Source organism: Solanum tuberosum, unplaced genomic scaffold, assembly GCF_000226075.1.
Source record: "Solanum tuberosum cultivar DM 1-3 516 R44 unplaced genomic scaffold, SolTub_3.0 scf00026, whole genome shotgun sequence".
Classification (NCBI taxonomy): domain Eukaryota; kingdom Viridiplantae; phylum Streptophyta; class Magnoliopsida; order Solanales; family Solanaceae; genus Solanum; species Solanum tuberosum.
In genome coordinates this window covers 1,850,839-1,863,355 of record NW_006238952.1, presented here as the reverse complement: position 1 = coordinate 1,863,355, position 12,517 = coordinate 1,850,839, and the positions used below count along the sequence as shown (strand labels likewise).

The following is a 12,517-nucleotide window of genomic DNA, read 5'->3' as shown; positions in this document are numbered from 1 at the left end:
TTCTCTGGACTCCCAATATGCTTTTGTTTTGCAATCTGTACTGCCATCCGTGGGAAGAACAGAATCATAGACTTCTATACTGGGAGCATTGCGAGCATAATATATATATTATTGCTAAAAGCAAATGAGTGTTTTGACAGTTCTATTGCTAAAAGCAAATGAGTCGTTACCAGACCAGATATAACAAGGAGTAGCAAAATTAGCCCATGAAAAAGCAATTAAATAAGTTGGGTCGTTCAGGTTCACATTAACTCGAATTTACACGACGTTTGGTAGGATTCCAGTCACGCATTAAACTCTAATAGAGACTCACCAACTTAATTTCGTATGTATAAAGGGATTTACGTAATAAATTTATCTTCATAACTCAACAGGAACAACAACATTCAATTTATTATCTCTTTATATAGGCAAAGATATTTTGATACAAGTTAAATTTATTGAACTAATAATGTAATTTTTTATTATTATTATTTGGTTTTCCATCCGGTGTTGAGTACCCGCCCGTCTATCCTGGATTCACGCTGCATAGGCACCCTTCAGGGGAAGTGCTCCTACCAAGGATTTTTCTATACTCGGGACTCGAATCCCATAGCTCTGGTTAAGGAAGAAACTGTTGGGTTTAGCAAGGTGTGAATGGAAAATAAAAAGAGAAAATGGAAAGTGGAAAGAACCAATGAAAGTGGGGGAACCAATTTTGGAGGGAAAATGAAAAGTCATTGCAAAAGTGCAAATGAAAGGTCATTTTTACCATATTGGTAGAAGAAAAGAAATTGTTGTCCTTATATTAGGAAACACTTCCTTTAGTTCTTAAAGGGTTAAGAAGAAGGTGCCCCTCGCGCCGTTGTCGTCGCTCGCTCGGCTTCGGCAAATGATTTGATTGATAATATTTTTGGACAAAATTTATTTAATCAATCTTGTTAAATCATTTCCTTTCTCTTATAAATTAATTCCGAATGTTAATTAAATAACAGAATTAATTTGGCACAACTGAATTTATTTGAAATTCACGTGTAACGGTAATCCTTCCGAAAAGTCGTTACTTTTCCCAAAGGACACAATGTTCTGGAAAAAACGGGTCTAAACAAATTTTTCTGAACAGACGCGTTCCTTGCTGCAAATGGCTATAAATAAGAGGTCTTTTTCATTTTTTCAAACACCGAAAATTTTTCCTCTTTGCATACATTTTCTTACATAAATAAAATTGTCAATCGACTGAGTCTGTGTGTGCTCTTGTTGCTGTTCTTGCGTTCCCTGAAGTTATTGAAGTTTGAGGTACCGCTACTTCTTTAACAGGTTAATCCGTTTTATCTTGGAAGGAATTAATTTGCAACCTCGGGTACAGTGAGGGGATTAAATTTCTTAAGAAAACACAATAATTTCTGTGGACTCAGATTAAAAATCATTCTATCTATTTCATCTTTTTTCTATTTCTGTATTTTTGACTAACCTGAATACAGGAGATAACAAAAACAACCTCATATGTTGTACTACATCCTTTCCTTTGTGATATAATGTAAATTACGCTATTACAAGCGGTGAAGCACCTGAGAGACTCCTAATTACAACTGTTAGGCACAATCAAAAGATGCCCAAATATGAATAATTTTAAAAAGAAGTTAGAGGATCCACTTTTAACTCTTTTCTTTTTAGAAAGAAAAATAGTTGGAACGTATCAAGCAAAAGGGACAAAAAATTGGCCTTATTCAAGTAGGATTTGTGACCTTCAGATTGAGAATATATATGGTTCCCATGCTCATAGGAATTAGGATTGGTGAGACTTAGAGCCCGTTTGGCTTAATTTAAAAGATGTAGTTTTTAAAAATTAAAGTTTATTAAATTTTAAGTTAAAAGATGAAAAGTAGGTAAGTATCTATTTTTAACTTATTTCAAGTTATTTTTAATTTTTGTCAAACACTTTCAAAAGCTAAAAATGTCTTAAAATAGATTTGACCAACTTTTAAGTCAATCCAAACAGGCTCTTATGAGTACTCTACCACTAAAAAGAAGTGTTTTGTATTCCCTCCTAATTAAATTATTTGTCGTGTTTTTTTTATACGATTCATAATTAAACATTAAATAAGAAGACTGGAAGAATATGTAATCTTCTTAAATAGCCTCATTTATGTATACGCTTCATAATTAAACATTAATTAAGAAGACTGGAAGAGTATGTAATCTTCTTAAATACCTTCATTTAAGTATTAAAATATAACATCGCTTAATTAAATTTCAACTTTATTTATGTATCATTAGTTTTCTATAATTCAAGTGTATGTAATCTTCAAAAATAATTACTACTTTACTACAGACAAGACGAAGATGAATAAATTTAGATGATAAAATAATAACTACATTTTAAAATGATAAATAAATTTAGATAATTATTTTTAAAAATCACTACAGACAAGACGAAGATGAAAAAAAAAGAGGCAAATTACAGAAATCACATACTTTTAAAGCAAAATTACAATCTATCCCTTAAAAGTTTATAATTACAGAAATCCTTCAAACGAGTACAATAATATAAGCGCTGATACATTAATCTGATGCGCGAGATACATTAATCATTAAGTAAGATACATTACATTTTATACATGATACACTAATCTGATGCGCGAGATACAATAATATAAGCGCTAATATATTAATCTGATGCGCGAGATACACTAATCTAATGCGCGAAAATGAGGAATTTTGTAAATTTATAAAACTTATAGGGGATAATGATAATAAGTAAACTAAAAGGTAGTATTTCTGTAATTTTTCTAAAAAAAAAAAGAAAGAATGAACTGAAAAATGAAGCGAGGGTTATCTTGTTTGTGATAATACGGCATATAGCACTCTGTTCGATTTTACTGCTCACTTTGAAATTTTGTATGATTATTAAAAGTTATCGATTAATATTTTACAATATGTATAGTTTCAAGTTAACCAATGATTTGGAAAATATATTATTAATGTTGAGGATAAAATAGGAAAATTTAATTATTTCATTTTTATATGTTAAAAGTGAAAAGTAAATAGTGATAAATTTATAAAATACTATCAAATTGTGAACGGAGAAAGCAATTGTTAATACTCCCTTTATTCTATATTAATTAAAATTTTTGAGACTTTTATTATTTTTCAAATTAATTTAATTGTTCAATTTTCAAGACTACTTTTAAAATGTTATTTCAATTTTACCCTTCATTTGGATTTTCAATGTGCTGACTTAAATAAATTTGATAATAATTAATAAGGATAAAAATGTTTACTTTTTTTAAGGAGTGAAATATCTCAAAAATTCAATTAATATGAAATGAAGAGACAATTAATATGAAATGGAGAGAATAGTATTTGGTGTTTGATAGACAAGTGTTTGATATATAATTTGTCTTTGGTTTAAATTATTTGGTGCGAATCTTGTAGGAGAATTTCAAGATAAGTTATAATGATATAAAATAAAAATGAATGTTAAACAACATTTGTTTGTTAGTAATAAATTATATAATAGTATTTTGATCTAATAAATCAATTTTTCTTATCGGCTTTGATCATTTATGAACTAATTAATAATCCGTTTTCCTTATCGGCGTTGATTATTTTATAAAGCTAGGTATTAGCATAAATATTAGCTCTTGTTGCAAGCTACCTTGAGCCCAGCAAATGCATTAGTTAAAAAAATATATATATATATTTTTTACTAGTCTAATTATAATGAATAACTAAAAAATGATTACGAATTAATTTTTTTTATATAAACAGTGTATATTTTCAACAAGTAATTGTTTTTAACTTTAAAAAATATTGGAGAAATCCCGATACATTGCCAATAGCATATTAAGAGGATGATTACTGCAAAACAAAATTAATGTTAATACTTACTTCCATCTCTAATCATTCTAAAAAGAACCTGCAACGATTTCTAATAGTCAAAATGATTAGTTAAAAGTAAAAAAAAAAAAAAAACATTTACAACACACATTGAATTTATTAAAAACTGCTGGCAGTAAAATAATATTAACACAACTTGATACATATAAATAAAATAACAAATAATTATCAACTTTATTCTTTGTATTATACCGTAAAAACTATCTTAAGCTTAAGTTGAAGTTAGGACCAATGATCTACTTAGTCAGATTTCAAAATAAAAATATCTTCCCAAGATAAGATTCAAAATAAAGAACCTACACTGCATTTTCCACACATCTGTCCCAATATTAATTAATGCAACATAGCTTTAATTTGCACAAAGATCAAGAATCGAGAAAGTAGCTATCAATAGCCTAGACTAAACCTAATGAAAGATTAAAATATTAAGGATTTCACTTTATTTTATTCAAAAAAACTAATATGTACACAAAGTAAAAACAAACAAGTATTTCCCAATTTACACAACTGTAAAAATTCAGTTTCTAAAATATTTTCTTCCACAACTCAAATCTAGACAAACGATAAAGCTGCGCTGAAAGACTTCAAATCCAAATCCAACATTTCTTCAGAAGCCTGAAATAGGAAAATCAGATCTAAACAGACCCTCAAAAAATATTAAAAAGTAAACAACATTTCAAAATTTAACCAAAATAATATATACATTTAAACAGTAGCTAGAAATAGGAAATAAGATCTACATACCTTGAATATTAAATCTAATACTAGATCTAATAAAAATAAGTACCATATGACTAGATTTAATAACATAGAAGAAAAAAATGTACAAATCTAGCAAGGAGATACGAATGTAGAGCTCCCTTCAATCCAAAAAATGATCAAACAAAAGGTAAAATAAAGCTCCTGACATATGCAAACCCACAAAGCTATCTATATGTTAAATCATAAATAGATAGGGCTGAGGAATCCATAGGTCAGCAGCTCAATCTAACCTGTTAGATCTTCTGTTGGACTTCAAGGAGCTCCACTCCCATAACAACTAATAATAACACAAAATATATCAAGTCAACATGTACAAAAACCCTAATCTTGTCCTAAAACCTATCATAAAACATCAAGTTAAAAACCCACAAGAGATTTGGATCTATATATATATATATATATATATTTCAAAGAGGAATTAAAAAAAAATTATAACCTAACTTGTTGAAAGTAAAACACTAAATTTTACTTTTATAGAGAGCTAAAGAATGAGAGAAGTGAGAAATGATGAAGGAGAGGGGTTGTATATATAGTGGTATAGGAGATGGAGTAACATTGGGGATTGGGACTAATTTATGTTTTTTCTTTATTACTCTATCATCTATAGGATATATTTGTAATCACATTCACACACAGGAAATTGACCATGGTATTTTTTAAAAATATTATTTTTAAAGGTGAATTTAAAATTTTAATTTTATAAATTCTTGATTCTAGAATGTCCGATTTCAAGTTTTAATAATGAAACTTGAATTTTTACAAAAATACATATGTAAGGAATATGAGTTAAATCTATTAAATTGGATTGAACTCTTATTTTAAGGCTATATATAATCTTATTTGTATTAATTTTGATATTTTTATTTATGTGAAAGAGTTACGATATCTAGGACTAAATCATTTTTCTTTTTTAAATAATTTTCACATTTTTAAAAATAAAATTTTGAGTCATTATTTATGATAACTTAGTTATTTTTTTATATATTTTTTAAATATATAAATTTTATTTTAGAAAAAATAACATATCAAATCTTATTTGTATTAATTTTGATATTTTTATTTATGTGAAAGTGTTACGATTTCTAGGACTAAATCATTTTTCTTTTTAAAATAATTTTCACATTTTTAAAAATAATATTTTGAGTCATTATTAATGATAACTTAGTTATTTTTTTATATATTTTTTAAATATATAAATTTTATTTTAGAAAAAATAACATATCAAATCTTATTTGTATTAATTTTGATATTTTTATTTATGTGAAAGAGTTACGATATCTAGGACTAAATCATTTTTCTTTTTTAAATAATTTTCACATTTTTAAAAATAAAATTTTGAGTCATTATTTATGATAACTTAGTTATTTTTTTATATATTTTTTAAATATATAAATTTTATTTTAGAAAAAATAACATATCAAATCTTATTTGTATTAATTTTGATATTTTTATTTATGTGAAAGGGTTACGCGTAATTTTGCTAATGGGTTTTAGGAGGTGAAAATAAAGAAGTTGTTTCCAAACGACCTTTAGCTCAAGTAAAATAATACAAAGTAGATTTGAAAATGAAATACAATAATGAAAAAGACATGTTTCAAATAATAAAGATAAAATATAACGACTACAAATAATATACTAGTTGAATCAGAAGAATTCGACAAGTGATTGTAGTAATAGAAGAATGGTAATAGTACCATCATATTGGTAAGGAAAACTAGCCAACGATCGAATGTTCGCATCATTATATTTGGGGTCACGTCCTCGTTAAGTCACAAAATTGTCATGTCCTTTTTCGATCTAGTTCTACCCTTTTAGACATTTTTTAGCCAATTGCTCACACCTCATGACAAAGGCATCGAACCATTAATCTCTTTATATATTCAAAATATGTCAGTCTCCCTTCTCTCATCTTGTCTATATCGAAGGTCACTCCTATGAATATCATTGTTCTTAATCATATCACTCTTAATATATGACATATATCCACTTAAACATTCTCATTTTTCTAAGTTGTCATCCTTAGAGATGAGTGAAAGTGTATTTGCTTTTGACCGGGCAACACTATGCCATACAATATAGCTAGTTTAGATATCATCTATAAAACTTACTTTTAACCCTTGACGACAAATTCTTCACATGGGCACCTAATGTGAGCTTTCATTTCGATCATCCACCTTGTTTTATTTTGATATCTGACATCATCATCAATTACTTTATTTCCTTAAATTATTGATTCATTAAGATACTTAAATTTTTCTCTCTTGAAGGCAACTTGTGTATCAATCCTCAGTACTTCTATATTTGTCTCCCATGTTATGTCACTAAACTTCCACTTCAAGTACTCCTAATCATGCTCAACTTGAACCACTTAGACTTGAAAGTCGATTTTCAAACCACCAACATATTGTTAATTTTACTATGTATTTCGTCATTCTATATTTGTCTCTCATGTTACGTCACTAAACTTCCACTTCAAGTACTCTTACTCTTGTTCAACTCAAACCAGTTAGATTTGGAAGTCAATTTTCAAACCACCAACATATTGTTAGTTTTACAATGTATTTCATCGTTTGATACTATATCATCACAAATAATATACGCAATATAATACCTTCTCTTTAATATATATTATTAAAGTAATTTTATTTTAGAAAATTTAAACCTAAATTTATTTTTCCAATATTTTTAGTACCTTCATATAAATTGAACCTTGAGTTAAAATCTAAATTTATTTGTCCTCATATTTTCTACTATCATCACATAAATTGAAGAAGAAAAAAAACCATTCACTTTATGACCCTCATTAAAGATGTATAGTGGGTACTATTTACCTTGTTGGTTGCACCCATATCTATTGAGTCTCGGGAACCAATGTATATATAGTCCTTTGGATTTTATAAATTGATTAGATTCTCTTACACATATTTGAATGCATATCACATGCACTTGTCACCCAAAGTTACCTACAAATTTACACCTCCCTTCTTGTCTTTGTTACACACACCCTATAGCACTTGTAGGGGCATGTACTTTTTTTTTACTATACTATACTATATAATATTTTATTTTATTTTTGACGTTAGTTTGACTATCTATGTGGTGTTGAAAAATAATACTCTACTCTATAGTATTAAAAAAGTCTGTCCACCATTATGGAATGACAAAAGTAAATTTGGTGTCGTTGCCTTTCCAACTGTATTTCCTTGTCCTCTCCTCACCATTAAAGTTGTTTTAGGGTTTTGTGAAGAATAAATATCAATCTTTCTCATTGTATATATGCATGGTACCCACAAACAATCTGGATTCAAATTTTGAATTTACCATATTAACATCCAATATTTATTGGACATGTTCTGCGTGGACCTAGATGTAGATCGATTAATAGGTATGAAATTATGATAAGTGAAGGTATTAAAAGAAAATAGAATACACATAAAATTACATGGAAGAAAGCATGTTTTCAAATGACCTCTTGATGCTTGGTGATATTAATACATACTTAACTATAAATAGAATACATTATTTTAAATTCATATGAAACTTTTATTATTTTTAAATAACTTTTTTTATTTATTAGATTGAAATGATATAATTAATATGAGATTAGTGAAAGAAATAAGAATTTAGATTTCAACTTATTTAAATTGAGACATAATTATTATTAGTAGTAGTAATAGTACTATCAAATGGTTATATCTACCACCATCCCAAACATCTCTTATTTGGACATAGATTATGCACTAAAATGTCATTTGACTTGCAAAATAAGAAGAAATATCATGTGGGTGACCATCTTGTTTTTTTTTTTCTTTACAAAAGTAGACTTTGTTAGATATTGAAAATATAATCAAGTAAACAAAATATAATTTTTTAATAATTTAAACTTTTAGATGAAATAATATTACATTTCAATATTAATACTTTCACGAAAAAAAACTCACAAAACTTCAACTATTTTTTCCAACATAGTAAAATGCATATTTAAAGATAACCTAACTTTCAAATATTATTTTCAAACTTCAAAAAATTATTTTCAACTAAATCTATATATCCAAAAGGCACAACTCCCCCCCCCCCCCAACCCCGAAAAATAAAAAACTACCCTATATCTTTTCTATTTACCTTCAACACCAAACCGTAATTAAAGCCATCCCTTTCCCCTCATTATTTTTCTGTAGGTGTTCCCCTTTATCTCTCATTTTCCATGATAGCAATGTCTAATTTCACCTTTTTCTTAATTTTACTTTTGGTAAAGATAAATCACTTATCTTTTCTCCATATTCTTTGTCACCATGGTCAATGGTATATATATACACACTTTCATGAAACTGTTATTAATATAATAATGTATAAAGAGCTAAAATAAATCCTGACAAATGCAATAATTAAGAATGAAAACATATGTGACATTAATCTATCACGATAATGAATAAATTGTTGGGTGCAATACGAAGGTAGACTCGAAAATTTTAAATTTATAAGTTCTAAATCGTTACTCTTTTTTGTTTCTTAATGAATCTTTTAGCATGCATAAACTAAAATTCTATCAAACTCATAATTAAAGGGCTAACTTTGTCTCTACACACATCCCTTCAAAAACAATAAATAATAGAGTAATTTTAAAATTTATAAGTTCTAAATCGTTACTCTTTTTTGTTTCTTAATTGAATCTTTTAGCATGCATAAACTAAAATTCTATCAAACTCATAATTAAAGGGCTAACTTTGTCTCTACACACATCCCTTCAAAAACAATAAATAATAGAGTAATTTAAAAATTTATAAGTTCTAAATCGCTACTCTTTTTTGTTTCTTAATGAATCTTTTAGCATATATAAACTAAAATTCTATCAAACTCATAATTAAAGGGCTAACTTTGTCTCTACACACATCCCTTCAAAAACAATAAATAATAGAGTAATTTAAAAATTTATAAGTTCTAAATCGCTACTCTTTTTTGTTTCTTAATGAATCTTTTAGCATATATAAACTAAAATTCTATCAAACTCATAATTAAAGGGATAACTTTGTCCCTATACACATCCCTTCAAAAACAATAAATAATAGAGTAATTTAAAAATTTATAAGTTCTAAATCGCTACTCTTTTTTGTTTCTTAATGAATCTTTTAGCATATATAAACTAAAATTCTATCAAACTCATAATTAAAGGGATAACTTTGTCCCTATACACATCCCTTCAAAAACAATAAATAATAGAGTAATTCTATCAAACATTTTTTAAATTTAATGTTTTGAAAAATATGTTATATGATAAATGAGTAATATTAATAGCAAGAGTAAAATAAACGCAAAAGGTAAATTATCTCTTGATTTTCTAAATTGGACAAATATTGTTGAACAACTATTTTTAGTATAGTGGACAAATATGGTTGGACGGAGGGATTAACAAATACTACCTCCGTCCACTTTAAATTGTCATAATTTTCTTTTTTAGAGTCAAACTATAAAAAGGGATAAAGGTCTGAAAAATACCTCAACTTTGGTCGGATTTGCTGTTGCGATACTAAACTTTCATGAGGACCTATTACCTCCCTAGACTATTTAATACCGTATTTTTTACCCCCTGAACTATTTAATAGTGTATTTTAAAGGTATATATGTGCCCACGTGGACACATTACTATTTATAATTTTGCATTATTTTTTATGTCCACGTGGGCAAATATATATGTTTAAAATACGGTATTAAATAGTCTAGGGAGGTAATAGGTCCTCATGAAAGTTTAGTATCGCAACAGCAAATCCGACCAAAGTTAAGGTATTTTTCAGACCCTTATTCCCTATAAAAACTTTGACTAATCTTTTGCGATGTATTATTTCATCATATTGATATGCAAAAAATTGCAAGTGATAGTACTTTCCTATAGTTTTTGAATATCTAAATTTTTTGCTTAAAATATCGAATTAATATAATCTAATTTAACTTTGAAATTTAGTCAAATTAACTTTCAAAAAGTGCAACATGACAAATAAAGTGGACAGTTGCCCATAAGCATTTAAAACCTAGTGATTTTCATCATAGTAAATGTTAATTAAGGACATTTTTATCCTTTTTGTTTGTGTTTATATATATAATAATAAATCAATGGCAAGAAAATATGATCGATTATTTTACATGAAATAACAACAAACACTCAGAAGGAGAACCCACATGTGCAATTCTCATGAATATGTGTGACAGAATAAATATATGTCATTGTTGAATCAACGTACTATGTTTTTTTGTCCAAACTTTTATGTGTGGAAACATCACATCCACGTCTTCTTAATTTTAATTAATTCAACCACATCAATTGTTTTGTTCTGCAGTTTTATTGTTACAGAATATATAGACGTAATGTATTAGTATTAATTAATTGAGCGTTATTAGCCAGTCTAGTAAAGTTGTGTAATTCAAAACATTTACAAGACCATATTGTAGCTAGCTTGTCAGCATATTTATGAAAACCATGACTTCACCTAATATTTGAAAAAACCTATTATGTGTCCTCCTCGTCTTAAATATTTATAATGATTACTATACTTAATTTTATTGTCAAGAAAATTCATTATTGAGTTTAACTCAACTAAAAAAATTAGTCCATATATTAAGATTGGTTCAAAATCGTAAAAGAATATGACTCATTCGATCATCTCCATTATAACATTATAATTTCTAACACTTACCAATCGGACATATATATCTTTATTTTAAAAAACTTAAAATATTCAGAAGGAAATGAAGGCATCTTTTTGGTTTCTATATCTCAACAACATTTAATAATAATTAGGATAAAAATAATCAAATTCATCTTAATCTGTTAATATAACAAATAAATTAAGATTTTTTTAAAAATAATTTTGACAACTAATATGAAACCGAACGAGAATTAAATATGGTTAGGCTTGGTACTGTTGTAACAATTTCAGCCCTAATTATGCATGCTATTGTCCACAATTGCATTCAATACATTTACGTTTACAAATTTATATGTAAGCTGATTCGTTTAAAGCTTTTTGGGAAAGCATATCTGTAAAATTGATCGTCACATTTAACCAAAAAATAACCACATCGGATATATTTAAAGCGTCGAGACTACATAAATATATTTGTAGACAAAATATCATCGTGATTCATGACCACAATTTGACTAAAATAATCGTAATTCATACTATTGACGTTATATGTATTTGTTGTTGTTATAAGTTCTTTTATTTTTATTTTTTGACATAATATACATGTCATTTAACTTGACTTCATTTCACATTTATGTCTTCCAACTTTGAATATGCACAAGTAAATACTTAAACTTATATAAAATTGAACATATAGACACACACGACCTACGTGACATCCTAAAGTTTTGCTTTCGGATCGTGATTTTTAGAATTGATTATTACTTGTGCATGCTGCCTATTTTTTGTCGATTTGGCAACATTTATCGTTAATCATTAGTATGTATAGCAAGGTTTATTAATATTACATGAAAATTTACCTTTCTATCATAAGTCTCCTTAAGACTATTTAAAGAAGCATGTTGGGTAACTTTTTCCTATTAGGTAATTAAGAATTGATACATTGATAATTGATCATCAATATGGCCATGTGAAGTCTAGCTTCGAACTCGTGAGTTTATTTATGTTGCTGAATTTTGTCTTTCAAAGTAATTTCAATTTGTAGTCAGTTTAATAACACATAGTAGTACAATATTTACATTTTGACCGAATTTGTAGTCAATCGAACAAAATAGGTTGGATGAAGTTAGTATCAAATTTCCTTTTTCATCATAATCAAATTCTAACAAATATAATAAATAAATAATTTTTGTTTATAGAGTAGAACTTGTGACCGTTTGAATATAATAAATAGAATGAAG

At 27.2% G+C, this 12,517-nt stretch overlaps 1 long non-coding RNA gene across 1 annotated transcript; it reads right to left on the bottom strand.

Annotated features, from left to right (window-relative positions):
• Positions 1–4,160: 4,160 nt before the first annotated feature.
• LOC107059562 (uncharacterized) lies at positions 4,161–5,145 on the bottom strand. Its single transcript, XR_001472748.1, has 2 exons — positions 4,872–5,145; positions 4,161–4,494 (listed from the first exon to the last, which is right to left on the bottom strand). It is a non-coding gene; the product is annotated as an uncharacterized lncRNA (long non-coding RNA).
• Between the last annotated feature and the right edge of the window lie 7,372 nt (positions 5,146–12,517).